At 42.8% G+C, this 27,473-nt stretch overlaps 1 protein-coding gene and 1 pseudogene across 2 annotated transcripts in view; both read right to left on the minus strand.

Moving 5' to 3' along the window:
* Rere (arginine-glutamic acid dipeptide repeats) overlaps window positions 1-27,473 on the minus strand; it is a 402,127-nt gene that overhangs the window by 347,001 nt on the left and 27,653 nt on the right. The gene's annotated exons all lie outside the window — the stretch shown is intronic.
* LOC138837942 (PRELI domain-containing protein 1, mitochondrial pseudogene) lies at window positions 21,245-23,967 on the minus strand (annotated as a pseudogene).

A 27,473-nucleotide genomic window follows, 5' to 3' on the forward strand; every position in this document is an offset into this window, starting at 1 on the left:
GCCACTTCTGGCTTTTTTTTTTTTTTTCCTGCTTATATGGTGCTGAGGAATTGAACCCAGGGCCTCATGCATGCAAGGCAAGCACTCTACCACTGGGCCACCTTCCCAGCCCAGATCCTTTTTTTTTTTTTTTTTAATCTAGAAAATGAGCAGTACTTAGGATAGGAGGAAAATGATAGTTAAGAAAAATTAAGTATTTTAGGTGAGGTGTGCAAGATGGATACACTCAATTTTTCCTTTTTAGACAATTATTCCCATACAACTTTTCTATAGTGTCTGCCAAGATGTGTAAAGGCAATACCTAAGATACCCTAAGCTTTCACAAATAATGGCTCCAGTAACAGGAAGAATAACAGAATTTTCACTGTCAAGAAAAGAACCTTACTGACCAGGTAGCTCAGGACTACTAATCCTCACTGGATGGTGAGATCTAAAGATCATAGTTGGAAGCCAGTCTGGGCAGGAGAGCCCATGAAGATTCTCATCCCCAATTAACCATCAAAATAAAAAAATAAATAAAAAAGCAGGGGGGGAGGGGACGGGGAAGAATCAGAAATGAAGCTGTGGCTCAAGTGATAGAACATTAGCCTCAAGCAAAAAAATTTCAGGGACAGCACCCAGGCTCTTAGTTCAAGCCCCATGACCAACCAAAAAAAAAAAAGGTAAATTCTCAGTACCTTGTAATAAAAATCAAAATACACTTGTTTTTGAAGAAGAAGAAAATAAAAACCTCTTAGTTGTATATAGTATTTGTAGGGATGCTTGCTACTTTAAGGTTTCTGTCAAAATAAACTTTAAATCTTATCTTATGGCTAGAAAACGTGGGACTATCAGCACACAAAAACCACTTTTATATTCTGAAACCCATCTTTTTTTTCTTTTTTCTTTTTCTTTTTTTGGTCAGTAGTGAGGCCTGAACTCTGGGCCTGGGCACTGTCCCTAAGCTCTTCAGCTCAAGACTAGCACTCTACCACTTGAGCTTTTTCTTCCAGCTTTTTCTGCTTATGTGGTGTTGAGGAATCAAACCCAGAGCCTCATGCATGGAAAGCAAGCACTCTACCACTGAGCCACCTTCCCAGCCCCAGAAATGCATTCTTTTATATAATTTGAACATGTACTTTTTCTTTTTTTTTGTTTTTTTATTTTTATTTTTTTTTATTGTGAACATTGAAATGTACTTTTTCTATATGCCACTTTCACACTGGTTATTTTCAAAGTAGGGTCTCTCTATGCCTGCATGAATGGCATGCGCTCAGTCCTACTGCTTGTAGAGCCCTGGGCCCAGCCTCAGTGCTGCCCTATAGTGGGGATGGCAAATACAAGCCACTACACTCAGGATATTAGTTGGGATGGAATCTCAAACCCAGCCATCCTCTCAAATGCCATCCTCCAACCTCTACCTCCTGAGCAGCTAGAACTTAAGGTTTGAGCCATCACTCCAAAGCTTGTCTCTTCTTATTCTCTGAAATTAATTTCTATTTGCCATCAGCTATAAAAAAATTTTCAATTAATAAAAATTTGTTTGTCTTTGAAAACTTCAAATTACTATAATATTAAAGATATCATTTTAATTTCAGAAGCAGTTATCACCCTTGACTATCTCCAATGTGTTTCTAACATGCCTGTCCCCATTTGAGCACACTTCCTTAAACAAATAGCTTCTGGTGCCCATCAAGGCAATCTCTAAGAAAACTTGAGAAATACTAATGCAAGCAGTCCTTCTTTACTAACACTCATCAACCTCACTTCTGCCCACCCTACCATGAGGGGAAAATCTTTACAATATACCGCTTCAGATTTAGTCTCTCGTTTGCTCTTTACTCCATATGAAGCATGGATGTCAGTTTTATTCCCATGCTGTAGATGAGGGTAGGGATTCAGAGAGATTAAGTACCCTACTCAAAATGACACGATTCACAAAATTGGGATGAATACTATCTCAGCCAGGCATAGTAGTTCACATCTGTAGTCTCAGATACTAGAAAAGCTTAAATAGGATTACTTAAGATTCCCAAGACTAGGCTAAGCAATACAGTTAGAACACATCTCTTAATTAATGAATTATCACCCCAATGCTATCGCTAGCACTAATGCCAATTTTGCTTTGTTTTACTGGTGCATATTAATTGTACGAAACAATGAATTCCATTATGATATAGAACCAGTTCTTTTTTCCTCTTTTTTCTTTTTTTTTTGTGCTTGGGGTTTCAACTCAGGGTCAATGTGCTGTCCCTGAGCTTTTGTACTCAGGGCTAGTGCTCTACGACTTGAGCCAGAGCTCCACTTCTGGCTTTTTGGTGGTTAACTGGGTATAAAAATGTCATGGGCTTTTCTGCTTGGGCTGACTTCAAACAAAAGATCCTCAGATGGGGCTGGGAAGGTAGCTCAGCGGTAGAGTACATGCCTTGCAAGCATGAGGCCCTGGGTTCGATTCCTCAGCACCACGTAAACAGAAAAAAGAAAAGCCGGAAGTGGCCCTGTGGCTCCAGTGGTAGAGAGCTAGCCTTGAGCTGAAGAGCTGAGGGACAGCGCCCAGGCCCAGAGTTCAGGCCCCATGACTGGCCAAAAAAAAAAAAAAAAAAAAAAAGATCCTCAGATGTCAGCCTCCTGAGTAGCTAGGATTACAGGCATAAGCCACTAGTGACCAGCTTAGAACCAATTCTCTTAACCAGAAACTTACAAGAAGCAGAGAGAAATGAATTCGAAAAAGCAGGAAATTTGGGCTGGGAAGGTGGCTCAGTGGTAGAGCGCTTGCCTTGCATGCATGAGGCCCTGGGTTCGATTCCTCAGCACCACATAAGCAAAAAGAAAATAGCCAGAAGTGGCGCTGTGGCTCAAGTGGTAGAGTGCTAGCCTTGAGATGAAGAGCTGAGGGACAGCGCCCAGGCCCAGAGTTCAGGCCCCACGACTGGACCCCAAAAAAAAAAAAAAAAAAAACGCAGGAAATTTTGAGAAGCCTGATGTTGTATATATGTGTGTGTATGTATACACACACGCACGCATGCACACACGCACGCTCTCGTCCTAGGGGTTGAACTCAGGGCCTCTGCGATGTCCCTGAGCTTCTTTTGCTCAAGGCTATATAGTGCTCTACACCACTTGTGCCACAGCTTTGTTTCTGGCTTTTTTGTAATTAATTAGAGATAAGAGTCTTACAGATGTTTCTGCCTGGACTGGCTTCAAACCTCAATCCTCAGATCCACCTAAGTATCTAGGATTACAGGGGTGAATCTGATTTTTGAGGCCAGCTGAAAAAAAGGAACCCCTCTAACCTTCCTTCCTGTTCCTCGGCTCTCACAAGTCCCCTTCTTCTGACATTTAGCATGTCCTCTCCTCCTGACATCTTGCACAGAACCTTAAATCTACAGACTGGAAATCCATGTTGATGATAACTCAGCTCAGTCAGTCAGCACTGGGGCTGAAAATTCTGACTGCATGGTTGGGAGCCCTGCTCTACCACTCACGAGCTGTACATTCTGCTTTAAATTATTATCTCTGCTTTGGCTTCCTCATCTGCAAAATGGAGAAATAATATTTACTTCATGCATGGTGTTGTTAAAATGATAAATTTCCTTCATATAATGTCAGAAAGCTGGACAAACTCCCTAGCATATAATAAGCTTGCAATAAAGGCTACCCACTATTATTTGTTTATCTTCTTGAAAACGTAAAGGATTGTGGGAGAGTAACTCTTAAAACACCCTAATGTGAAACAGATCCTTCAGATGGCTGAGCACTGGAGCACTGATAGGGAAGTCTTTAAAGTGTGTTCTGTAGAGTCAGGCTGAGCTCTTCTAATTGAAAACATAGTATGATATTCTTTCATTTGTTTTTCAAAGTGCCTTCACCTACAAACACTAAGAAGAAGTAAAGCAATAAGAACTAGTGTTGTATATTTGGCCTTACTGGACTCAACATGCTAGCCATCACAGGTTAGCAGCCCAGCACTTCAGAGCAATCCTGACAACTCAGCAGACCTTGCAGAAATCAACCTTTCTTTTTGTTTTTCTTTCTTTTCTTTTTTTATTTTTTTTGGTCCAGTCGAGGGGCCTGAACTCTGGGCCTGGGCGCTGTCCCTCAGCTCTTCAGCTCAAGGCTAGCGCTCTACTACTTGAGCTACAGTGCCACTTCCGGCTTTTTTCTTTTTGCTTATGTGGTGCTGAGGAATCGAACCCAGGGCCTCATGCATGCAAGGCAAGAGCTCTACCACTGAGCCACCTTCCCAGCTCTCAACCTTTCTTTTTAATGATAAAACCATAGTCATTTTACCTCCGAATAAATAGCAACCTATAATAATGAAAGCAATATTCTGACAGGTAACAGGTTTTCGTTACCGGCTACCAAATGAAAACCTCTTGTTGCAGAATTTAAAGGCTACTAGAAGGTAGATGCCAATTCTTCCAGGGCTCTTAAATATACGAGTCAAACTTCTTTAAGGCTGGTTAGTTTTCTCTGCTGATCTCTACATTACCAAGTCAAAGAACATATAGGACATACATGAAACTAAGACTCACACCTGTAATAATAGCTACTCAGGAGCCTGAGGATCACACTTTGAAATGAGCCTGGACAGAAAGTCAAAGACTCTATCTCCAAGTAACTAGCCAAAAAGTTAGGCTGGAGGTGTGATTAAAGTGGTAGAGTGCCAGTCATGAGCACCCTGAGCAAGGAAGTCAAGCAAGAACATGAGGCCCTGAGTTCAAGCCCTCCTTCTAGAACCAAAAGGGGGGAAAAAAACAGATATTTTGAAAAGTGTATGCTTATTCCTATAGAAACTGATACGCAGCCAGAGACTAAGTATTAACTCTAAAGGCCACTTCAGAAAATCCCTTAGTTTGCATTTGATATGTTTATACCGAATCTTTAACTTAGAATTCCTTTCATTAAAAGAAAAATCAGTAATTTAACTTTGAATCATTGTATGGTTACATATCAGGCTCAAAAGAGACAATAAAAAAAAAAAAGAGAGAGACAATAAGATTTTTCCTGACTTCACTGTACCATCATGAGAGCATTCCCCCAAGTTACTTTTTTTTAAAGATTGTGAAATATGTTAATAAAAAAAAGACCAGTGGGGCTGGGAAGGTGGCTCAGTGGTAGAGCACTTGCCTTGCATGCATGAGGCCCTGGGTTTGATGCCTCAGCACCACATAAGCCAAAAAAAAAAAAGCTGGAAGTGGCGCTGTGGCTCAAGTGATTGAGCGCTAGCCTTGAGCTGAAGAGACAGCGCCTAGGCCCAGAGTTCAGGCCCCACCACTGGACCCAAAAAAAAAAAAAAAAAAGACCAAAAGCTGGGGGGCGGGGGTAGCTCAGTGGCCTGCCTGCTCAGGCCTAGTGTGAGAAGGGGTCCTGGCTCCCTCCCCATCACTACAAGGAGGGTGAGGGTTACTGGAAGCATGACTCAATAGAGCACTTGCTCCACTATAGAAAATAGGAAACCCAGAGTTCAAACCTCGGGGCAGCCAAATGAAAGAAAGAAAACCCAAAGACCATTCAAAATAGTAACAGGTAAAATATACATGATTGCTACCATTTTACAGATGGCAAAAGTACAGAAGGAAGCCAGGCGCCACTGGCTCACGCCTGTCATCCTAGCTACTCAGGAGGATGAGATCTGGGGATCGTGGTTCAAAGCCAGTCCGGACAGGAAAGTCCGTGAGACTCTTATCTCCAATAAACCACTAGAAAACCAGAAGTGGCACTGCGGTTCAAGTGGTAGAGCGCTAGCCTTGAACTGAAGAGCGCAGGGACAGCGCCCAGGCCCAGAGTTCAAGCCCCACAACAAAGAAAGAAAGAAAGAAAGAAAGAAAGAAAGAAAGAAAGAAAGAAAGAAAGAAAGAAAGAAAGAAAGAAAGAAAGAAAGAAAGAAAGAAAGAAAGAAAGAAAGAAAGAAAGAAAGAAGAAAGAAAGAAAGAAAGAAAGAAAGAAAGAGAAAGAAAGAAAGAAAGAAAGAAAGAAAGAAAGAAAGAAAGAAAGAAAGAAAGAAAGAAAGAAAGAAAGAAAGAAAGAAAGGGAGAAAGAAAGAAAGGGAGAAAGAAAGAGGGAGAAAGGGAGAAAGAGAGAAAGAGGAGAGAAGGAGAGAAAGAGAGGAGAGAAAGTGAGGGAGGGAGGGAAGGAGGGAGAAAGACAAGAAAGAAAGAAAGAAAGAAAGAAAGAAAGAAAGAAAGAAAGAAAGAAAGAAAGAAAGAAAGAAAGAGAGAGAGAAAGAAAGAAAGAAAGAGAAAGAAGGAAAGAAGGAAGGAAGGAAGGGAGGGAGGGAGGGAGGGAGGGAGAAAGAGAGAAAGGGAAAGAGAGAGAGAGAAAGAGAGAGAAAGAAAGAAAGAAAGAAGTAATGTGCCCTCCCCCCCCGCCCCCCCCGCGCCCCCCCCCCCCCCCGTGTCTCACAGCAGAAACAGGATTTGAACACAGCTGATCAACTGAGCTTGTACTCTCACTCCCTACATTGTACTGTTCTTCCAATTGGGGGTGGGGGGGAGACTGACACACAAAGTTAATCACATGATGCTAACTTGTGACTGTGCATTTATGTTTCTAATCCTTCTAAGACAAGCACTTTTTTGTAGTATCACATTCTCACATTTGCACTAAATCTTAGGAACTTTTTTTTTTTTTAATGTGTATGCCAGTATGGAAGCTTGAACTCAGGACCTCTGCTCTCTCTTGGATTTTTTCGGTTGGTCCTGGGGCTTGAACTCTGGGTCTGGTCTCTCTGTCTTTGGGCTTCTTTTGCTCAAGGTTAGCACTCTACCATTTGAATCACAGTGCCACTTTTGGTTTTTTTTTTTTTCTTTTCTGAGTAGTTTATTGGAGGCAAGAATCTCATGGAATTTCCTGCCCAAGCTTACTTAGAACCACGATCCTCAGATCTCAGCTTCCTGAGTCCCTAGGATTACAGGCGTGAGCCACCAGCACCCACCTTCTCTTGGCTTTTGTGCTCATATTTGGCTTGCATTGTACTTCTTTTTTTTTTTTCTTTTTTTTTTTTTTTTTTTGGGTCCGGTTGTGGGGCCTGAACTCTGGGTCTGGGCGCTGTCCCTCAGCTCTTCAGCTCAAGGCTAGCGCTCTACCACTTGAGCCACAGCGCCACTTCCGGCTTTTTATTTCTGCTTATGTGGTGCTGAGGAATCGAACCCAGGGCCTCTGGCATGCAAGGCAAGCGCTCTACCACTGAGCCACCTTCCCAGCCCTGCATTGTACTTCTTGAACCAACCCTCCACTTCCAGCTTTTTGCTGGCTAATTAGAGATAAGAAGCTCTCGAATTTGTCCCCCTAGATTATCTTCAAACCTCAATCCTCAGACCTCAGACTCCTGAGTATTACAGGCATGAGTCACCAGCACACAAAACATTTTCTCTCCTTTTTTAAATTTTTTTTATTTTTTTTTTATTGTGAACATACTGTACAGAGGGGTTACAATTTCATAGGCAAGATAATGAGTACATTTCTTATCAAGCATTGTAGCCTCCTCCTTTGTTTACCCTTCACATCCCTCCCCCCAACCCCCCGCCTTCCCACCCAATCTTCTCCCCTCCTTTTTTTACTTTTTGAGCAAAAAAAATAAATAAAAAAAAAATCTAGGGCTGGGAAGGTGGCTCAGTGGTAGAGCGCTTGCCTTGCATGCTTGAGGCCCTGGGTTCGATTCCTCAGCACCACATAAGCAAAAAGAAAAAAGCCGGAAGTGGCGCTGTGGCTCAAGTGGTAGAGCGCTAGCCTTGAGCTGAAGAGCTGAGGGACAGAGCTCAGGCCCAGAGTTCAGGCCCACGACTGGACCAAAAAAAAAAAAAAAAAAAAAAAAAACTAAAAAGCAAAGGAACACTTTTCACAGTCTTGTTAACATTTAAACAACATTATTTCTATGATCCATCCTTACAAGAGAAATTCAAGCAAAAAGTCTATCAATAATAATTCAGAAAAGTTCCAAGTAGGAGCTGGGAAGATGGCTCAGTGGTAGAGCGCTTGCCTTGCATGCACGAGGCCCTGGGTTCAATTCCTCAGCACCACATAAGCAAAAAGAAAAAAACCGGAAGTGGTGCTGTGGCTCAAGTGGTAGAGCGCTAGCCTTGAGCTGAGGGACAGCACCCAGGCCTAGAGTTCAGGCCCCACAACCGGACCAAAAAAAAAAAAAAAGAAAAAGAAAAGTTCCAAGTAACAACACACACTTTATCTCGCTGAGATAAAATATTTGATAGCATAAAAACAAGTATACTGATAAAATGACAGAATATAACTTGTCCTCAGAGGACTATAAGGAACAAAAGTGTCCTGAAACCTACCCAGTCTCCTTTTATATGCTATATTCAGTATTTCAAATAATAACCTCATTTCCTGAATTCAATGCCACTTGTTTGGGAACTATCTATTCCCTGTGTGTCTAAAATCTGTTAATTTAAAATTTTTCCTGTGCTGGGAAGGTGGCTCAGTGGTAAAGTGCTTGCCTTGCATGCCTGAGGCCCTGGGTTCGATTCCTCAGCATCACATAAGCAAAAAGAAAAGAGCCGGAAGTGATTCTATGGCTCAAGTGGTAGAGTGCTAGCCTTGAGCTGAAGAGCTGAGGGACAGCGCCCAGGCCCAGCGTTCAGGCCCCATAACTGGCAAAAAAAAAAAAAAAAAAAAATCCTATACCAGAAACTAATATCAAAAGAAAGCTTTCCAGATATATTTTATGTTAAAAATTATTTAAAAGTCCCAAACTTTAAAGCATTTCATAATTTTTGCTTTTATAAATAGTTATAAAGAACTATCTTCCAGAAACATTTTAATCAAAGTCAAATTTAAAGAAACTTCTGCCTAAAAATGATAAATCCTGAATATTGTTTTGAAATAATAATCTGTCCTGAACTATTAGAAAGAGATGTATAGCATGTTACTTTAATAGGCCTAAATGAGAAAGGATCAATATTATTTTAATTTTTAAAGGACTGTTTATGAAATGCAATCATCCTTCATTAAAAATGCAAGCTGTGCTCCAGCAAGAGGTTAGCGTAAATGATTCATGGAGAGATCTCGCTAGTATAATCTTCCTCTCCTGGGAGCTTCCTTCCGATGTCTCATCAAACCACTCAAGCTATTATTAAAAATGCCTCCCTGTGATAAAAGGGAAAAAACAATGGAAACCCACTCCCCTGCCCCCCTTACCACAGCCTCTCTCAATTGAGTACTTTGTATCTTTTCAGTTAAAAGCAAAATTGATTCTTCATATTCCACAGTTTTATAATCATTTCTTTGCACAGGCAGTTTAAGTTATGACTATTTTATAGTATTCAAAACAAGGAATTCAGATTCTTTTTTGTCAAAAGGTTTTAGTCCCCATACCTATTCTGGCATTTCAGTGTGAGTGTTCCTTTTATTGAAATTAAAGAAAATCTGCCTTTTATGTGATGGATTTTTAAGGATTTTAAAATGTTAACCCATCAAAGTCAAGACACTCCAAATTTAAATTCAATTCTCTTCGATTTAAAAATGCTAATGAAAATGGCTGTTTCAATGCAGAAGCATCTGGCTCATTATAACGTTAGGTTTTAACTAATAAATCCTTAATTATTGAATTCTGGTGTTGGATTTCTTTCTTGTGGGTAAGCCAAACACATACTGCTGCGATTATAAATACGTGGGATAAATCGTTTAACTACATGCCATGGAAAAGCCTTCCTCGCGATGTATTTGAAAGAGCACCATTAAACGTTCTGGACTCTGGTATATGCAGGTGCCACATTTATCGGCTAGCAAATATTTGACTCTGCTGAGTACTCAGGCATAATACACAGAGTAATTTGTCTGCTTGTGCAAATGGACCAGGTTTTTTCCAAGCACATTCTCAGAGTGTCAAAGCTAAATGTAATCATGTGCCCTAGTTCTGGCTTTACAAAGCAGACTCTACCTCACCCAACTTGATGCTTTTGTTAAGGGGTTACTGAATGTATTTAATCAAAGAATTAGTGCACATCGTGATGTCTAGGAAAAGTTGAAATCCCTGAGGGATTGGTTTTAAGCCATAATATATGCTAGGGAATTTTTCATTTTGCTCTCCTACCCCAATTCCTTTTTCTTCTACTGAACACTGTACAATGGAGCTGCAGACTATGTGTGTTCAATCGTTAGGCCTCCCTGAAGATTCATTACAGTGACATTAGAAAGTCAAATCAGGCAATTCTGCAGAGTGATGAAAGCTAGCATATGAAAGAAGGTTAATACAAAAGAATTTCATTTTAAACAGAGGGCATTTAGGACTTTAAAAAGCAACATTATGATAAAATTTTTCAAGGTATTTGTTCTGGCATTAGCCAGTGCTTTACAGGTCTAATTTCAAAGATGCTGTTCCAGGGTGGGGGAAGAGGGAGGGAGGAGGAGGAGAGGGGGAGAGGGAGAGAGAAAAAGGGAGGGAGAGGGAGAGAGGAAGAAGGAAGGAGAGAGGGAGGGAGGGAGAAAGGGGGAGAGAGAGGAGAGAGAGAGAGAGAAAGAAAGAAAGAGAGAGAGAGAGACAGAACGCGCCAGCACACACACGGGGAGAGGCTCATGATCAGCAAGGTCTGCCATCTTCACTGATCCTCACACCAAACACACTGCGGATGCATGTTCTCCCTCATCCTCGGGGAAAGAATCCATGCTGTGACTGTGCTAATGAGGCTGGATCCAGAAATAAGTACAAGTCACCAAAGCATTCTAAAGGGGTTAGAGAGGTTTTATGCCTTGCCTTTCTGAGTAGAAATAAATCTGAAGAATCTTCATATCTTAATGCATACTTACATGACAAAATCAGTAGGTTTTTTCCCATCAGTACTAGCAGGAAAATCCCCTAAGGCATCCCGTTTAACTGGCACTTCTGCTAATATTTCCCCTCTCTAGACTTGGGGTTCAATAAGCTCCTAACTAATCATTTATTTGTTTCCACTAGTTTATAGGTAACCAAAAATAAGAACTGCCTGTCTATTGAAGTGAAAGTCTCTTTGTTCCAGTACAGGCAGTTTACAGAATACAAATTTCAACTTAATACAAAGACTCACCTTTGCATTAGCAAAGCCTAAATAGCATGGTGAGAGAGCAGCTGGCAGTGGTAAGAGACATGAAAGGAGGCTGTCTTCCTTTAGAGCTGCCTCTGGCCACAGTACACATGGACTTTGTAGGCCACTGGCTATGCTTAATTTAATATGAAGCTAAATACAGTCAAAACATCTGGTGCACCACTGATGGTTATCATGACAAATTAAATCTGACATCATACCAAATCCATTCATTAATCTATTTATATCTCTCCCTTTTATTTAAAACACAAAACTAAAAATGTACATTTGTTTTTCAACTTTTGACAGTCTTCTATTGTTTAAAACAAAAAAAAAGGCAGGCTTTGTGGGATATGTTTATACAAGTGGGCTTCTTCAAGTAAGAAGTACTACGAATTTTCGAATTTTTGTACACAAAATGTCAAGTGGCTAGACAAGTACTGATCTCTTCTGTTTAGCGTTCCTTCGCTTCACCCTCCTCTGGGAAGTCAATGTGAAGACTGAATGGTATAACAAGTAGCACCGGAAATTGGCTCAAAGAATATAAAAATAGATAAAGCAGACAAGTTCAGTGACAACCTGCAGAGGAGTCATGCTAATTTTCTAGACAAGCTTATCAGCAAGGATCAACTACAGGTTTACAATCAATTTGGAAACATTTCAAGGGTAGAACTGTGGCCAACTACCCAAAACACTGGGACTATCAGCAGGGGAAGACATTAACAAAAGATCCAAATTATCAATTTTATAATAGCTATAGGCAAATATAATTTTATAAGCAACTATTTCATAAAACAGAATTAGATCATCTCTAACAATCTGTTATTAAAAAGATGCCGAGTACCTTAAGTAACTACAATATTCAAATTATTATATTTTTATTACATACCTCTAAATGACAGTCAGTGAAAAGTTTTTAATTCTAGTGCTTGACCCCGTCTTTTATACCCAAAGGATCAAACTCTTATTCTGCAACTGAAGAAAGCATGCCTTGTAATAACTTCAGTACAATCAAAATGAGAACCACATTTCTGTTTAACTTTTCTCATCTTGAGTTGTTAAAAATAGTAAAATTAATGCATCAAACCATCATAAGTCTGTCCTTTTATTACTGGTAATATTCTATCTAAAATATTAGTCTGCTTTGTTAAAGTAGTATATCTTTATCAAAGTTCTTGGTGATAAGGATCACTGCAACATTAGGAAGAAAAACTGCAATTATATTAATTTTGCAGTGAAAATGTTATAGTTTAGTAGTAGATATGAAACTTCGAAAATGATTCCTTCATTTCCAAAAGCCATTTAATTTTTCCTCACTAACTGAATGATAAACTACTTGCCATTCAACACACACACACACACACACACACACACACACACACACACACACACACACACAGAGGCTTAGATATCTATAATCTCAAAATCTCAGGAAACTGAAGGAGAATCATGAATTCAAAGTCAACCTAGGCTATATATTGAGACTGTCTCAAAAATAGTAATTATAATAATATAATTAGTAAACTAAGTACAAGGCAATTTTCAGAACCTAATAAATATATCAAAGAAAGTGTTTATCTGTAGTTATCTGTTTCTGTTGAACAGAATTTATTTCCAGTTACAAGCCATTTTCTACTCACAATTAAGCGAACAAACTCCATGGGCTGCCGCTATGTTTGGATCCTGAATGTCTCCCAAAGGCCTATGTGTTAAAAGCCTAGTTTCCAGCCTGTGGTACTTTGGGGAGGTGATGGGAGGTTTTAGATCACTGAGAGCAAGCCCTCTACCAGAAATGTTTGTCCCACGCCTATTCTTTCTCTCTCCTTTCCCAGTCAAGAGGCAAGTGGCTTCATATCACCACATACTCCCATTCCCTGATGTGACCTGACAAGGCTCAAGGCACTGAGATCAACTGACTCTGGGCTAAAATCTCCAAAGCTGTAAGCCAAAATAAACCTTTTTTCAGCCGGGCGCTGGTGGCTCACGCCTGTAATCCTAGCTACTCAGGAGGCTGAGATCTGAGGATCGAGGTTCAAAGCCAGCCCGGGCAGGAGAGACCGTGAGACTCCTATCTCCAATAAACCACCAGAAAACCGGAAGTGGCGCTGTAGCTCAAGTGGTAGAGCGCTTGCCTTGAGCTGAAGAGCAGAGGGACAGCGCCCAGGCCCAGAGTTCAAGCCCCACGACCGACAAAAAAATAAATAAATAAATAAAATAAACCTTTTTTCTTTATAAGTTGATTTATCTTAACCATGTGTCATAGTAATGGAAAGCTGATTGGTACAGTTGCCCAAATCAAATTCTCTACTGCATCAATCATTAATACCATACATGATGTTTCAGCAAAAGGCACTGAGAATTTATAGAACGTCCCTACCTTATCCAAACAAATACAAGAGAAAAGGAAGAAAAACAAAATCCATTCACTGGGAGTGGTGTGTATATTCCAGTTTTCTTGACTCTCCATAAAACTATCAAACCTCATATCAAGAACAACAGTAAACAGAGCCGGGCAACGTGGCTCACACCTGTCATCATAGCTACTCAGGAGGCTGAGATCTGAGGATCTCGGTTCAAAGCCAGTCTGGACAGGAAAGTCTGTGAGACTCTTATCTCCAATAAACCACCAGAAAACTGGAAGTGGCGCTGTGGCTCAAGGGGTAGAGTGCTCACCTTGAGCTGAAAAGCACAGGGACAGCGCCCAAGCCTAGAGTTCAAGCCCCACGACCAACCAAAAAAAAACAAAAAAGAACAGTAAACAGGGCCTAACTAACCATTTGTATCCAACTGGACATCAGAGTTTCGTTTTTAGTTCTTCAGCATTACTTCAATCAAATACCAACCATTTTCTAAGTCTATTCACTCAAGACACTCTTCATAAAGATGGTAAGCATTTGACAGTCATATAAGGACACCAGGTGCTAGTCACAGTAGCCAAATATGGAATCAACCTAAATGTCTATCACAAGCTGAATGGATAAAGAAAAGCACAGTGCACACATGCAGAGCCTTTATAAAGTATGGACCTGGAGGACATTATGTTAAGTGAAACAAGACAGACACAGAATGATTTCACAAACATGAAATCAAAAAGCACTGAACTCAAGCAAAGCAGAGAATAGAACAGCCGTTTCCAGCCGGGCACTGGTGGCTCACGCCTGTAATCCTAGCTACTCAGGAGGCTGAGAACTGAGGATCGAGGTTCAAAGCCAGCCCGGGCAGGAGAGACCGTGAGACTCCTATCTCCAATAAACCACCAGAAAACCGGAAGTGGTGCTGTAGCTCAAGTGGTAGAGCGCTCGCCTTGAGCTGAAGAGCTGAGGGACAGCGCCCAGGCCCAGAGTTCAAGCCCCACGACCGACCAAAAAAAAAAAAAAAAAAAGAACAGCAGTTTCTAAGAGCTGAAGGGTAGTGAGAATGTTGTTAAAAGGGTATAAATTCTCAATTAAGAGATGTGAATTTGAGATCTACTGCACAACTGGTAAATGCAGCTCATAATATATTATGTACCTGAAAATAGCGGAGGGTATGTTTTAAGTATTTTTACTTCAAAAATGGTAAGCAGGGGGTGGGAATGTGGCTTAGTGGTAGAGTACTTGCCTAGCATGCATGAAGCCCTGGGTTCAACTCCTCAGTACCATATACACAGAAAAAGCCAGAAGTGGTGCTGTGGCTCAAGTGGTAGATACTAGCCTTGAGCAAAAAGAAGCTCAGGGACAGTGCCCAGGCCCTGAGTTCAAGCCCCAGGACTAGCCAAAAAAAAAAGGTAAGCATGTGAGGTAATATAGATACAGAGGATATGGATATATATATATCAAACAGCTTAATTTAGCTATTCATAATGTACACACATTTTTAAACATGTCAAACAGAGAAAACACATACAATTAAGGAGGGGGCTGTTCTCTCACCTGAACATCAAGACACTAACTAAAAAGATATTTATACAAATTGTCAAGGAAAGTGAGAAGTATTATGAAAAGGTTATGTTTTTCTTTCAGAAAAATAAAATTTGACTGTCAATTACCCTCCAGACACATTAATTTATATATAAAATCCTACCAGGTGCTGGTGGCTCAGGCCTGTAATCCTAGCTATTCAGGAGGCTGAGATCTGAGGATCATGGTTCAAAGCTAGCCCAGGCAGGAAAGTCGGTGAGACTCTTATCTCCAATAAACCATTCAAAACCGGAAGTGTCACTTTGGCTCACGTGGTAGAGCGCTAACCTTGAGCTGAAGAGCTCAGGGACAGCGCTCAGGGACAGCGCCCAGGCCCAGACTTCAAGTCCCACGATCAACCAAAAAAAAGTCTCACTGACTTTCTTGCTGGGGCTGGCTTTGAACCCTCATGATCTTCAGATCTCAATCTGAGTAGCTAGGATTACAGGCATGAGCCATCGGCGCCCAGCTTCACTCTGCTATTCTAATTGTGGATTGTGTACAATTATATACCTACCAGTTCGACTGAAATCAACCTTAAGAAACTAAAAGCCTATGTACTGTCATGCTGGTACCCCTACAGTGCCAGTACTGGAGTAGCTGAAGTAGATAGAGGACAGTTTCTACCCAGGAGGTGGAGGTCAGTCTTGGCAAAATATTAAGTAGTTTCGAACACTCAAACACACACACACACACACACGCACACGCGCGCGCGCGCGAGAACTTTGAGAACTAGCCAAACAGAATACCTGTAGAAAAACAATATGAAACTCAAATGCAAAGGGCAAGGCAATCTTCCTCTTATGTGTATTATATATCATTTGAATCATTTCCATGACTCACCACAGTCTAGAGAAGTCAGTTTGCATAAGATACCAAACAAAATCTTAACTGAATGAGGAAAAAGGGTCTTGGGTCAGCAGAACTGCTTTGCTAAGCAAGTGTCTGGAGACAAGGATTTAAAGCCAATCTTTTCTGCTCTCTGGCTCATGCCAATAATCATTATGGTTTATCATCTCCCCAAAAGGGAACCAAACTGAATGGGCCACAAAACCACCCTCTCTGCTAAAGTAGCACTCCTATCTAAAAGCTCGAGGATTTTCAGTTTCATCATGCGCCATGCTTGGTAAAGTTATGACTTGACAGTAAATTACAGAGCAATTGCATTCCATCAAGGCTTCAGCTACCCCACTCCCAGTGTCTTCAGCCTTCGCCTTCCCACAGCTAACATGTGGCCATCTGTCGAGTAACAAAAGTTCTATTTATCATCTTTCTAAAATCAGCACCTCCTCCTGTGTTCCCAAATCTTTAGTGATTGCCACATCCCTACTCATAATTCCCCATGTAAGATTGGCAAGCACGGTGTCCAACTGACTTCACCTGCAGAATCTCACCTCATTTCCATGACCATGTAGGAAGGTCAGATTCCTACCACTTCTCACCCCATCTACAACAAGAATCATTTGTTTTGTTTTGTGTTTTGTTGTACTAGGGTTTGAACTCAGGGACTCACGTTTATGAGGTGGGCATTCTACCACTAAAGGCATGCCTCCAGCCCTGTTTATTTTTAATTTTTCATATGATTTTTAATATAATGAATCCATCTTGAAATACACTGTTACTCCATCCACACTATTATAAAAGTCATAAGCTCAGTATAAATGTAGCCCTCAGTTTGGCTGGAACTTACCAATTTTTTTATCTATCTCAATTTGCAGGGGGGGGGGTGCCAGTCCTGAGTTTGAACTCAGGGCCCGGGCACTGTCCTTGAGCTTCATTTTGCTCAAGGCTAGTCCTCTACCACTTGAGCCACAGTCCCATTTGTGGCTTTTTGGCTTTTTGATGGTTTATTGGAGATAAGAGTCTCCCAGGGGGCTGGGAAGGTGGCTCAGTGGTAGAGTGCTTGCCTTGCATGCATGAGGCCCTGGGTTCAATTCCACAGCACCACATAACCAGAAAAAGCCAGAAGTGGCACTGTGGCTCAAGTGGTAGAGCGCTCCTCTTGAGCTGAAGGACAGCACCCAGGCCCTAAGTTCAAGCCCCACTACAGACCCAAAAGAAAAAAATAAAGGTATTTCAGCCAGATGGCTCACGCCTGTAATCCTATCTACTCAGGAGGCAGAGATCTGAGGATCATGGTTCAAAGCCTGCCTGGGCAGGAAAGTCCATGAGACTCTTATCTCCAATAAACCACTAGAAAACTGGAAGTGGCGCTGTGGCTCACTCAAGTGGTAGAGCGTTCGCCTTGAGCTGAAGAGCTGAGGGACAATGCCCAGGCCCAGAGTTCAAGCCCCAGGACCAGAGGGGGGGAGGGGGGGGGATTTGAAAGCCAGGCACTGGTGGCTCACCCCTGTAATCCAAGCTACTCAGGAGGCTAAGATCTGAGATTATAGTTCAAAGCTAGCTCAGGAAGGAAATTTATGAGACTCTTATCTCCAATAAATGTCCACAAAGTGTGAAGCGAAGTTGTGGCACAAGTGGTAGAGTGCTAGCCTAGAGCAATAAAGCTAAGCAAGAGGGTGAGGCCCTGAGTTCAAGCCCAGATCCTAGCATACACACACATACACACACACACACACACACACACACACACACACACACTAACTATATACACACATTCAAATATGACTAACTATAGGACTATATAGGAAGATCAGGGGAAAGGGAGATGGAAAAGAAAAGACAGGGGGTGAATAATTTTAAAATGTATTGCAACCATGTAGGAAGATAGCATAAGGAATCTCACTTTTTTTTTTTTAAGAAATAAGCAATTTCAAGGGAAAAAAATGACATATGGAACTATGGCTTCTATATCTACAACTTCAACCATCCACCCAAAAAAAAAAAAAAAAAAAAGTCTATACTGCTCAGTGGTAGAGTGCTTGCCTCACAGAAAAGGCTGGAGAAGTGGTAGAGTGCTAGCCTTGCACAAAAGCTCAGGGACAGTGCTCAGGCCCTGAGTTCAAGGGCCAGGACTGCCCCCCAAAAAAAGTCTATACACACATATAGAGTTATTTCTCTGATTTTCTCCAAACATTATAGTACAGCAACTATTTGCTATTGTATTAGGTATATGAAGTCTAGACAGCCGGGCGCTGGTGGCTCACGCCTGTAATCCTAGCTACTCAGGAGGCTGAGATCTGAGGATCGCAGTTCAAAGCCAGCCCGGGCAAGAGAGACCTTGAGACTCCTATCTCCAATAAACCACCAGAAAACCAGAAGTGGCGCTGTAGCTCAAGTGGTAGAGCGCTCGCCTTGAGCTGAAGAGCTGAGGGACAGCGCCCAGGCCCAGAGTTCAAGCCCCACGGCCAGAAAAAAAAAAAAAAAGAAGTCTAGACATGATTGAAATACACAGATAGATAAGTACAGGTTATAAGCAAATTTTGTATTAAAGCCTTGAGCGTCCACAGATTTTGGTGCCAATGGTAGGCTCTGGAAAAGGGACAGCTCTACTGCACTTTCAGTAGCAGCCCACAGAATGGAAGACTCAGTAACCTATTCAAAGGCACGAAGTCATAGGCAGGTTGCCTAATGGCAAATGACGAAGCACAACTGTCCAATCAGCTACTCAGAGGCTGAAAGAAGACTGCTTCAGCCCAGGAACAATGTAGTAACTGTCTGGAGAGAACCTGCCACTCTCCATCATGGGAAAAACTCACAAAAAATTAGTAAGACATCCTAAAGACCCTCAATTCTGAGTCATACTAACAAATGTCAAATGCAATTGTTATTTTTTAAGAACACTAATATACTGAACATTTTCTTCTAAGAGTTTAAAACAACCATCACCAAAAGTTCTGTTCGCTAGAATACAAAGAGTTGGCACAACTGAGCACAATGTCTTCCTCAGAAATATACCTCAAAATATTCTTGTGACGATTAGTTAGGTAGTGTTGTGAGGTAGAGCACTTGCCTTGAGCTGAAGAGCTAAGGACAGCGCCCAGGCCCAGAGTTCAGGCCCCATGACTGACAAAAAAAAAAAAAAGAAAAAAAGAATAAGATTGTAGACCACCACCAGTGGCTCATACTTATAATACTTTCTACTCAGAAGGCTGAGCTACAAGGATCACAGTTTGAAGCCACCATGGAAAGTAAGTCCCTGAGACTCTTATCGCTCTCTAATCACCAAAAGAGCTACAAGTGGAGCTGTGGCAAGTGGTAGAGCTTTAGCCTTGAACAGAAAAACCCAGGGACAATGCCCTGGCCCTGAGTTTAAGCCCCAGGACTGGCACACACAAAAAGAAGGAGAAGGATTGCATATTCTACTTTCATAAGAACCTTTCCTTTGATAAAAATTTGTTTTGTTTTTCAGGAGCTCAAAAGAAAAATCAATTGCTGGGAAGGTGGTAGAGCGCTTGCCTTGCATGCATGAGGCCCTAGGTTCGAATCCTCAGCACCACATAAGCAAAAAGAAAAAAACCGGAAGTGGCACTGTGGCTCAAGTGGTAGAGTGCTAGCCTTGAGCTGAAGAGCTGAGGGACAGCGCCCAGGCCCAGAGTTCAGGCCCCACGACCGGACCCAAAAAAAAAAAAAAAAAAGAAAAAGAAAAATCCAAGCAGAGAATGTAGCTAAGTGGAAAAACACCTGTCTAATGTACACAAAGCTACAGGTTTAATCCCCAGTCCTTAAAAAAAGAAGAAAAGAACAGGTATGAATTCAAAGGAAAAAATAGGATATAAAAGAGGAATTTTCTTTATAAATAAAAAAGTATTTCCTTTAAATAAGATTATCTAGTCTGGTCTTGTCTGGTCTAGCCTGGTCTGTCCTTTTAGTATATCTCAAGTTGTATTAAGGAGAATTTGGTTGACTACATTTACCAAAAAGAGATTTAAAAATTCTTAAACTCAAAAAATGTTACCATTATTTGACATCCCAAGTTTAAAATGTACAAGTCAAACATCTGTCTAAACAGAGATGTTTAAGAAATATTCCATTCTTTGAAATGCCATAGCAATAAGATGAAATTACATTAAATCATATCCAGATGGAATGCCTTTCATAACAATTCACAAGGAAACAAAGCAGATGCTTAAAAATAACTTATTTTTCTAAAACTCACTAGTAACTGGAGGTAAGGAAATATCACTTCTATGTAAAAGTACAAATATAGTATCATTTCCTGAATTTGTAACACATCAAATAACATTTTTATTCACATTTTATTTTTAGTAAAGTTATTTTCTTTTTGGCTGTATTACAGTTTTTAACTAGGGTTTTATACCATTTGAGCCACATCCACAGGACACATTTTACTTTTTGGGGGGAGGAGGGCGAGTGGATTCAAAGGTATTTATTGAGCGCCTGTCACCTGCTGGCTGCTGTTGGGGGCTCAGGGCACAGGAGGGAGAAGTGGGGCGCCGGCCCGCGCGGGGCGCACAGTCTAGCCGTCCGCGCAGGCGCGGGCCCCGGGCGGCCCGGCCCACCACCCAGACAGCACAGAGGACTGAAGTGATCTTTACTGAGGAATGCTGGGGAGGGAGGGCGGGCAGGCGGCGGCTACACAAGCTGCTGCTGCTGCTGCTGGCAGCCTTGCTGCTGCTGTTGCTGCTTGCTGCTTGCTACTTGCTGCTGTTGCTGGTGGCCTTGCTGCTGCTGCTGCTGCTGCTTGCTGGCGGCCTTGTTGGTCGCGGCTGATGCTGCTGCTGCTGGCGGCCTTGCTGCTGCTTGCTGCTTGCTGCTTGCTTGCTGCTTACTGCTTACTGCTTGCTGGCGGCCTTGCTGCTGCTGCTGCTTGCTGCTTGCTGCTGCTTGCTGCTTGCTGCTTGCTGCTTGCTTGCTGCTTACTGCTTACTGCTTGCTGGCGGCCTTGCTGCTGCTGCTGCTTGCTGCTTGCTGCTGCTGCTTGCTGCTTGCTGCTGCTTGCTGCTGCTGCTTGCTGCTGCTGCTGCTTACTGCTTGCTGCTGCTGGCGGCCTTGCTGCTGCTGCTTGCTGCTGCTTGCTGCTGCTGCTGGCAGCCTTGCTGCTGCTGCTGCTTACTGCTTGCTGCTGCTGGCGGCCTTGCTGCTGCTGCTGCTGCTGCTGCTGCTGCTGGCGGCCTTGTTGGTGGCGGCTGATGCTGCTTACTGCTTGCTGCTGCTTGCTGCTTGCTGCTGCTGCTGCTGCTGCTGCTGCTGCTGCTGGCGGCCTTGCTGCTGCTGCTGCTGCTTACTGCTTGCTGCTGCTGGCGGCCTTGCTGATGCTTGCTGCTTGCTGCTTGCTGCTGCTTGCTGCTGCTTGCTGCTGCTGCTGCTGCTGCTGCTGCTGCTGCTGCTGCTGGCGGCCTTGCTGCTGCTGCTGCTGCTGCTGCTGCTGCTGCTGCTTACTGCTTGCTACTGCTTGCCGGCGGCCTTGTTGGCCAGATCCTTGGCTTTCTCTGTAGCTGCCTTCTCCTTGGCTTCCTTGGCGTCTCCGCCAGCGTTCTGGAAGGGGCCTCCCTTGCAGCTTGGCCGGGATGTACTCAAAGCCCTTCATCTTCTTGGGCACGTTGCTTTTGAACCGGGCAAGACCAAATTCCTGGACGGCTCTGGAGACGCCCAACAAGCTGGAGGAAGCCCAGGCTTCCCGGCGGATTTCGGTCCAGCTGCCGTCGGGGTTCACACAGCAAACACACCAGCCGGGCGTGGTTGATGTTCCAGGTGAAGGTGGTCATGGTCTGATTCTGTGGGTCCACAATCGAGTCCTCCAGGATGTACACCGCGTGACCAACACTGACAGGAAAAGATGGCTCCGCCCAGCGGGGCATCCTGTTGGTCTTGGTCAGGAGTCTCCAGGACAGAAGCTTCTGGTCAGCGGTGACCTCCCGGTGTACTCTGTCTTCTGTCAAGACATGGTTGTGGTAGGGGTTCGGGTCCCAGGAACTTCGGAGCACGCTCTGGCCCAGGAAACACTTCACCATCGTCCCGGCCTGGGCGGCGGGCCTGGGCGGGCTCGGCACCGCGTTGGGGGGAGGGGGGGGCATAGGCCCAGTCGCCGCCGCCACGAGGGAGTGTTCTGCCGCACACCCACATCTGACTTTCATGAATCAGGATTTTATATATTTAAACTTGTTATGAAACAGTCACAACATATAAGCTTTAGAGAATAATATAAACAAAGCATGAACAAATATTAAAAGCCTAATATTGGTCACGCATGTCCCAGATTTTTTTGTAAAGCAATTTATAGCTGAGATATAATTAGGCCTTCTCTACTTAATTTTTTTTTAAGCTGTTCAAAGCCAGCCAAGGCAGGAAAGTCCATGAGAGACTGTGATCTCCAAGTAACTACCTAAGAACCTGAAGCAGAGCTGTGGCTCAAAGTGGCTCAAAGTAGAGCACTAGCCTTGAAGTTGAGGATAATGCACAGGCCCTGAGTTCAAGCCTCAAGACCAACACACACACACACACACACACACACACACACACACACACACACACACACACACACACACACACACACACACACACACACACACACACACACACACACACACACACCAGAGCCAGGCACTGGTCGCTCAAGCCACACACACATACACACACACACACACACACACACACACATACATACACACACATACACACACACACACCAGAGCCAGGCACTGGTCGCTCAAGCCACCAAACAAACAAACAAACAACGGTTGAGATCTGTGGGGCTCCCATTTTATCTTTTTTTTTTTTTTTTTTTTTTTTGGTCAGTTGTGGGGCTTGAACTCTGGGCCTGAGCACTGTCCCTCAGCTCTTCAGCTCAAGGCTAGCACTCTACCACTTGAGCTACAGCGCCACTTCTGGTTTTCTGGTGGTTTATTGGAGATAAGAGTCTCAAGTACTTTCCTGTCCAGGCTGGCTTTGACTCGTGATCCTCTCAGATCTCAGCCTCCTGAGTAGCTAGGATTACAGGCATGAGCCACGGCGCCGGGCTTCATTTTATCTTTGTACATCAACACAACACAGCCACCAGTTAAATCCTTTTTGCTGTTTTCATTTTACTCATGTGCATCTAGAAAATCATTCTTGTAATCAATACTTTATTAACTTTAATGGATTGAGAACATATCTAAAAACCATTCACTCATTTAGCAATTTTTCTTCACTGAGGACAAAGTAGAAAACAAGACTGGCTTGCTTTCTAGCATGTGCAGGGAAGTCCTGTGTAAATAATGAACATGAAACAAATAAATGCAAAATCCATTCCAGAAAAGTGCTCTGAAGAAGTCATGTGAAAAACCCAGCAGTCATCTTTCCAGTCCAATCCTATCTTTAGAATCAGCCTCTAGGAGTCCTTGGATGCTGTACACACTGAGACTTATTTAGGGGTGATAAATTCATATTCCAATGTGTTCATTCCACAAGCTCATTTTCTGTGTAAATATTTTCAATCAAAGCAGTCTACAAAACACATGTACAGCTCCCAAGGACTTCATAAAGGAAAATGCAAGGCCCTATATGTGCCATTGTTCTGTTCCTACTTAAATGTCCGATTTGGTTTCATGCTTAATTAAGAGAAGAGGGTCAATCATTATCCTTTTTTACTGAAGAAAGGGAAATGAAATTATCTTGCTGTGAACAAGGCAAACTAAATAAATGAGTATGGACTGCTGAGGCTCTGGGAGCTCCTTTTACTGTAGGGGAAGGGCAGAAGTTGATCGTGGATCTGGTCTTTGTATCACTTCCTCCAATAGAACATTTACATTGAAGATACTGGACAGTTACAACGTAGTATAGGATATAAACTTGGTATCAGTGATACCCAAGTCAAGAGAAAAAGAAAAGAGAAAGAGAAAAAGTAATTACACAAAAGTATTGTCCCAGAGTTTTAACACAGTATCTGGGCAACCATTCCACAGCTTCTAGTGAACACTTTGCCATTGGTTCACTCTTCCTTGTCACCACCGTCCTGCCAGGATGAAGGGTGAGGGGAATGAGAGGAGAGTTCTTAGGGGCTCTCATCTCCTTGAACCACCCACCTGCCCAGCCAGCCACCCTGTCTCTCTCCGCACCACTCACTGCAAGCACTTCTCTTCCCACAGTGTTCAGCCATCCTGAGCACTGCCACAAGTTTTTCTCCACACAACAGAGCCTTCCCAGCTGTTTCCTTCCTGTCCCCATCTTCCTGGTGGAACTTCGCTATTTCAGCAGAAAACAGAAAAGGTAGAGGTATATATATGCCAGTCCACAAGTTTTAGACAATGGCTCAAGTCCTTGGAGAAAAGCCTATATTCATTTTACAGCTCAAGATAAGTACATGAAAACACTGCTTTTTCTCTTACACAACATTTTAGATGAAAATATCAAAGGCTCCCAGAGCTGGTAGTGCAGCTCAAATGATAAAGCAAGCACTAGGCTCTAAATTCAAACCCCAATACCCCCCCCACACACACACACACACACTCTCAAAAACTTTCCAAACACTCATCTTCACCTCACTTAGGGACAGGTCATACACACATTTTATTAACAACTATAATTAAAGAACCATATGGAGCCAGTCACCAGTGGCTCATGTCTATAATCCTAGAAACTTGAAAGCCTGAGATGAAGAGTATTTTAATTCAAGACCAGCTCAGAACAAAAGATTCATAAAATTCCATTTCAACTATTAGCTGGAAGCAAGTGGCATATGTTTTGTCATCCCAGCTACATAAGAGGTGAGGTCAGAAGGATCCCAGTTCTAGGCATGTTCAGAAAAAATAGTTGAAAAAGCCCATCTCAACAGAAAAAGATGGACATGGTGGCAAACATCTGTCATCCTGGCTATCACAATAAACATAAATCGGAGGATGACGATAAAGGCCAGCTCAGGTACAAGCAAGACCTGGAAAAAGCCAGAGCAAAAAACGGTCAAGGGTCTGGTTCAGAGTGCCTGCCAGGCAAGCACAAAGCCCTGAATTCAAATCTTATAACACACACACACACACACACACACACACACACACACACACACACACACACGCACATGCACACACACACGCACACGCACACGCACACACAGAGAAGCACAGTGTAGTAGTTATAAACAGTCTAGAGTCCAACTTGGTTCTAGTAAGGTATGGAGGTGTACACTGGGATTGTAATCCCAGCATCTGGATGGCTGAGTCCAAAGCCATCATGGGCTACAATAAGACCCTATAATATTTAAAAAATTTTTTAAAAAAGACAAAGAAGACGACAAAGAATACGACGAAGAAGAAGATGAAGAGAAGGAAGAGGACAAGGACGATGAGGACAATGACAACGACGAGGAGGAGGAGAAGAAGAGGTAGTGGTGGTGGTGGTGGTGGTGGTGGTGGTGGTGGTGTGGCTCAAAGTGGTAGAGCACTAGCCTTGAGAAAAAGAGTTTAGGGATGGCACTCAGGCACCAAGTTCAAGCACCACAACCAACAAAAAGATTAAAACAAAATTTTGCAAAGGCCAGGTGAGGTTGTCTGGTTGTGCAGCTACTGGGGGGAAATCCAGAGGCAGGATAGTCTCAAGCTGGACTAGCCCAGAAGAAGTTAACAAGACCCTACCTCAGAAACAAGACAAACAGAAGGACTGGGGGCATGGATCCAGCAGGCACAAAACTAGATTCAATCCCCAGTACTGTCCAAATTTAATAGAAACACTTGCATTTGTCATTTCTGAGCTGAGTAACTCTGGGCAAATTACCAGATGTCTCTGTGCCTCCCTTCTCCTCTCACAGTTATAAAATGGGATAATAATATCTATTACATAGAATTGTGTAAAGATAAAATTCATGTAGAACTGTGCTGAAAAAGTACTAAATGTATTTTGGGGTTTTTTTTGTTGTTGTTGTTGTTGTTTTGTCAGTTGTGGGCCTGAACTCTGGGCCTGGGCACTGTCCCTCAGCTCTTCAGCTCAAGGTTAGCCCTCTACCACTTGAGCCACAGCGCCACTTCCGGCTTTTTCTGCTTATGTGGTGCTGAAGAATCGAACCCAGGGCCTCATGCATGCAAGGCAAGCACTCTACCACTGAGCCACCTTCCCAGCCCACTAATGTAAAATAAGTATTATGACATGTCAAAAAAATGACGTGCACTAAGGTTTATTCCGTACAAGAAAAATTAAAGACACTTAGGAATTCTCATTCTTTGTGGTCTAATTATCAGACCATGAAAGTTCTTAATATAATGTAAGTTTCAAAGAGATTTGGAGGGTTTTGCCCCATGGGCTTAAGCTTTGAACGTGCAAGTTCACAAAAGCATTTATTCCCTGAAACCATACCAAATTTTGAAGGATATATAGTGTTACATCTCATCTAAAACAAAAACAACAACCCTCACTTAATTTCCACTGGCTCTAGCCTTTTCCTCTATTCTTCACATCAAGTGTCTTACAAAAGGTGCCACATTCCCTCTGGTTCTTCCTCTCTGGAGCCCACTTCAATAAAGGCCAAGTACTCCAGGAAGTTCAAAGTTGCCAAGGTCACCAATGACCAAAGCTTGTTTTCCCAAATCTACCCTTCTCCCTTGAATCCATTTTGCTTATGTGGCGTCCTTGAATTCTAGAGTTCACAGTCTCCTGGTGTCTTCCTTTTTGACTAATCTCATCTCAAATTTCCTTGCTGACTGTTCTCCCAAACCTCTTCAACTCTCAGGGATTGGCTCTTGGGTATTTCTTCATCATACTCCAGTGGTGACTGATCTTTCAAATTCTCATTTTCAATTACATTTGCCATGGACTTACAATTATACATCTAGACCCAAGTTTCTCACCTGAATTAGATTCTGTATAACATACTACATTAAATTCAGTACCTAAACTAAAGTTTGATTGGAGCTGAGGGGCTCACTGTGTTACTCAGCTGGTCTCAAACTCCTAGGTTCGAACAATTTCTAGAGAATCAGTCTCCTCAATAATGAGAACTACAGGTGAACCCTCCTGAATTGGGTTTGAATCTCAACTTTTTTTTTTTTTTTTTGGTCGGTTGTGGGGCTTGAACTCTGGGCCTGGGCGCTGTCCCTCAGCTCTTCAACTCAAGGCAAGCACTCTATCACTTGAGCTACAGCACCACTTCCGGTTTTCTGGTGGTTTATTTAAGATAGGAGTCTCACGGTCTTTCCTACCTGGACTGGGCTTTGAACCGCAATCCTCAGATCTCAGCCTCCTGAGTAGCTAGGATTAAAGGCATGAGCCACCGGTGCCCGGCTGCATCCCAGCTCGAGATTCATTTAACCAATGTCAGTTGACAATTTCCAGCAACTCAGTCCCAAAACCTGGCCTCCCTAACTCAAGTCTATACCAAATTCCATCAGAAAGGGCTAGGGACATGGCTCAAGTGGTAGACTGCTTGCCTAGGAAGCATGAAGCCCTGAGTTCAGTGCCTAATAATGGGGGGTGGTGAGGGAGAATCATTAGGAAATATCATTTTGTGTGTGTGTGTGTGTGTGTGTGTGCATGTGCATGTGCATGTGTGTGTGTGTGCGCGCACACTTTCAAGCCCGGTAGAGGGCCTTAAACTCAGGGCCTCCCACTCTCACAAGACTTCTTCCAAGCCGGGCACTGGTGGCTCACGCCTATAATCCTAGCTACTCAGGAGGCTGAGATCTGAGGATCGAGGTTCAAAGCCAGCCCGGGC

This window comes from Dipodomys merriami, unplaced genomic scaffold (assembly GCF_024711535.1).
Source record: "Dipodomys merriami isolate MVZ:Mamm:240054 unplaced genomic scaffold, mDipMer1.0.p SCAF_28, whole genome shotgun sequence".
In the NCBI taxonomy this organism is placed as follows: Eukaryota; Metazoa; Chordata; class Mammalia; order Rodentia; family Heteromyidae; genus Dipodomys; species Dipodomys merriami.